This window comes from Calliopsis andreniformis, unplaced genomic scaffold (genome assembly GCF_051401765.1).
Source record: "Calliopsis andreniformis isolate RMS-2024a unplaced genomic scaffold, iyCalAndr_principal scaffold0469, whole genome shotgun sequence".
In the NCBI taxonomy this organism is placed as follows: Eukaryota; Metazoa; Arthropoda; class Insecta; order Hymenoptera; family Andrenidae; genus Calliopsis; species Calliopsis andreniformis.
The window spans coordinates 13,014-17,500 of record NW_027480878.1 but is presented as its reverse complement, the minus strand read 5'-3'; positions in this window follow the sequence as shown (position 1 = coordinate 17,500).

The window sequence follows — 4,487 nt, the reverse complement described above, 5'->3', positions numbered from 1 at the left end:
TCAGCAATCCGGAGCGACACGAACGGGGACTTAGAATTTTTTCGCTCGGGCTCCGGAGCGACACGAACGGGGACTTAGAATTTTTTCGCTCGGGCTCCGGAGCGACACGATCGCTCCGTTATTCTACGTTCTCTCGGTCCACGGGCATCAGAGAGCAAAACAGCCTAATAGTTTTAGAGTGCCTCAACGATCAGGAATATGGATCTAACGTTCTCGTTTCGATCCGACGACTTTCGGTTCCGGAGCGACACGAACGCTCCATGATTCTCGATTATCTCGACACAGGTAAGAGACAGAGGAGAACAAGTGTATGGTTTTAGAGAGCCACGAGCACCAGGAATAAGGATCTACCGTTGTCATTTCGTTCCGTCGACATTCGGTTCCGGAGCGACACGAACGGGGACTTAGAATTTTTTCGCTCGGGCTCCGGAGCGACACGAACGGGGACTTAGAATTTTTTCGCTCGGGCTCCGGAGCGACACGATCGCTCCGTTATTCTACGTTCTCTCGGTCCACGGGCATCAGAGAGCAAAACAGCCTAATAGTTTTAGAGTGCCTCAACGATCAGGAATATGGATCTAACGTTCTCGTTTCGATCCGACGACTTTCGGTTCCGGAGCGACACGAACGCTCCATGATTCTCGATTATCTCGACACAGGTAAGAGACAGAGGAGAACAAGTGTATGGTTTTAGAGAGCCACGAGCACCAGGAATAAGGATCTACCGTTGTCATTTCGTTCCGTCGACATTCGGTTCCGGAGCGACACGAACGGGGACTTAGAATTTTTTCGCTCGGGCTCCGGAGCGACACGAACGGGGACTTAGAATTTTTTCGCTCGGGCTCCGGAGCGACACGATCGCTCCGTTATTCTACGTTCTCTCGGTCCACGGGCATCAGAGAGCAAAACAGCCTAATAGTTTTAGAGTGCCTCAACGATCAGGAATATGGATCTAACGTTCTCGTTTCGATCCGACGACTTTCGGTTCCGGAGCGACACGAACGCTCCATGATTCTCGATTATCTCGACACAGGTAAGAGACAGAGGAGAACAAGTGTATGGTTTTAGAGAGCCACGAGCACCAGGAATAAGGATCTACCGTTGTCATTTCGTTCCGTCGACATTCGGTTCCGGAGCGACACGAACGGGGACTTAGAATTTTTTCGCTCGGGCTCCGGAGCGACACGAACGGGGACTTAGAATTTTTTCGCTCGGGCTCCGGAGCGACACGATCGCTCCGTTATTCTACGTTCTCTCGGTCCACGGGCATCAGAGAGCAAAACAGCCTAATAGTTTTAGAGTGCCTCAACGATCAGGAATATGGATCTAACGTTCTCGTTTCGATCCGACGACTTTCGGTTCCGGAGCGACACGAACGCTCCATGATTCTCGATTATCTCGACACAGGTAAGAGACAGAGGAGAACAAGTGTATGGTTTTAGAGAGCCACGAGCACCAGGAATAAGGATCTACCGTTGTCATTTCGTTCCGTCGACATTCGGTTCCGGAGCGACACGAACGGGGACTTAGAATTTTTTCGCTCGGGCTCCGGAGCGACACGAACGGGGACTTAGAATTTTTTCGCTCGGGCTCCGGAGCGACACGATCGCTCCGTTATTCTACGTTCTCTCGGTCCACGGGCATCAGAGAGCAAAACAGCCTAATAGTTTTAGAGTGCCTCAACGATCAGGAATATGGATCTAACGTTCTCGTTTCGATCCGACGACTTTCGGTTCCGGAGCGACACGAACGCTCCATGATTCTCGATTATCTCGACACAGGTAAGAGACAGAGGAGAACAAGTGTATGGTTTTAGAGAGCCACGAGCACCAGGAATAAGGATCTACCGTTGTCATTTCGTTCCGTCGACATTCGGTTCCGGAGCGACACGAACGGGGACTTAGAATTTTTTCGCTCGGGCTCCGGAGCGACACGAACGGGGACTTAGAATTTTTTCGCTCGGGCTCCGGAGCGACACGATCGCTCCGTTATTCTACGTTCTCTCGGTCCACGGGCATCAGAGAGCAAAACAGCCTAATAGTTTTAGAGTGCCTCAACGATCAGGAATATGGATCTAACGTTCTCGTTTCGATCCGACGACTTTCGGTTCCGGAGCGACACGAACGCTCCATGATTCTCGATTATCTCGACACAGGTAAGAGACAGAGGAGAACAAGTGTATGGTTTTAGAGAGCCACGAGCACCAGGAATAAGGATCTACCGTTGTCATTTCGTTCCGTCGACATTCGGTTCCGGAGCGACACGAACGGGGACTTAGAATTTTTTCGCTCGGGCTCCGGAGCGACACGAACGGGGACTTAGAATTTTTTCGCTCGGGCTCCGGAGCGACACGATCGCTCCGTTATTCTACGTTCTCTCGGTCCACGGGCATCAGAGAGCAAAACAGCCTAATAGTTTTAGAGTGCCTCAACGATCAGGAATATGGATCTAACGTTCTCGTTTCGATCCGACGACTTTCGGTTCCGGAGCGACACGAACGCTCCATGATTCTCGATTATCTCGACACAGGTAAGAGACAGAGGAGAACAAGTGTATGGTTTTAGAGAGCCACGAGCACCAGGAATAAGGATCTACCGTTGTCATTTCGTTCCGTCGACATTCGGTTCCGGAGCGACACGAACGGGGACTTAGAATTTTTTCGCTCGGGCTCCGGAGCGACACGAACGGGGACTTAGAATTTTTTCGCTCGGGCTCCGGAGCGACACGATCGCTCCGTTATTCTACGTTCTCTCGGTCCACGGGCATCAGAGAGCAAAACAGCCTAATAGTTTTAGAGTGCCTCAACGATCAGGAATATGGATCTAACGTTCTCGTTTCGATCCGACGACTTTCGGTTCCGGAGCGACACGAACGCTCCATGATTCTCGATTATCTCGACACAGGTAAGAGACAGAGGAGAACAAGTGTATGGTTTTAGAGAGCCACGAGCACCAGGAATAAGGATCTACCGTTGTCATTTCGTTCCGTCGACATTCGGTTCCGGAGCGACACGAACGGGGACTTAGAATTTTTTCGCTCGGGCTCCGGAGCGACACGAACGGGGACTTAGAATTTTTTCGCTCGGGCTCCGGAGCGACACGATCGCTCCGTTATTCTACGTTCTCTCGGTCCACGGGCATCAGAGAGCAAAACAGCCTAATAGTTTTAGAGTGCCTCAACGATCAGGAATATGGATCTAACGTTCTCGTTTCGATCCGACGACTTTCGGTTCCGGAGCGACACGAACGCTCCATGATTCTCGATTATCTCGACACAGGTAAGAGACAGAGGAGAACAAGTGTATGGTTTTAGAGAGCCACGAGCACCAGGAATAAGGATCTACCGTTGTCATTTCGTTCCGTCGACATTCGGTTCCGGAGCGACACGAACGGGGACTTAGAATTTTTTCGCTCGGGCTCCGGAGCGACACGAACGGGGACTTAGAATTTTTTCGCTCGGGCTCCGGAGCGACACGATCGCTCCGTTATTCTACGTTCTCTCGGTCCACGGGCATCAGAGAGCAAAACAGCCTAATAGTTTTAGAGTGCCTCAACGATCAGGAATATGGATCTAACGTTCTCGTTTCGATCCGACGACTTTCGGTTCCGGAGCGACACGAACGCTCCATGATTCTCGATTATCTCGACACAGGTAAGAGACAGAGGAGAACAAGTGTATGGTTTTAGAGAGCCACGAGCACCAGGAATAAGGATCTACCGTTGTCATTTCGTTCCGTCGACATTCGGTTCCGGAGCGACACGAACGGGGACTTAGAATTTTTTCGCTCGGGCTCCGGAGCGACACGAACGGGGACTTAGAATTTTTTCGCTCGGGCTCCGGAGCGACACGATCGCTCCGTTATTCTACGTTCTCTCGGTCCACGGGCATCAGAGAGCAAAACAGCCTAATAGTTTTAGAGTGCCTCAACGATCAGGAATATGGATCTAACGTTCTCGTTTCGATCCGACGACTTTCGGTTCCGGAGCGACACGAACGCTCCATGATTCTCGATTATCTCGACACAGGTAAGAGACAGAGGAGAACAAGTGTATGGTTTTAGAGAGCCACGAGCACCAGGAATAAGGATCTACCGTTGTCATTTCGTTCCGTCGACATTCGGTTCCGGAGCGACACGAACGGGGACTTAGAATTTTTTCGCTCGGGCTCCGGAGCGACACGAACGGGGACTTAGAATTTTTTCGCTCGGGCTCCGGAGCGACACGATCGCTCCGTTATTCTACGTTCTCTCGGTCCACGGGCATCAGAGAGCAAAACAGCCTAATAGTTTTAGAGTGCCTCAACGATCAGGAATATGGATCTAACGTTCTCGTTTCGATCCGACGACTTTCGGTTCCGGAGCGACACGAACGCTCCATGATTCTCGATTATCTCGACACAGGTAAGAGACAGAGGAGAACAAGTGTATGGTTTTAGAGAGCCACGAGCACCAGGAATAAGGATCTACCGTTGTCATTTCGTTCCGTCGA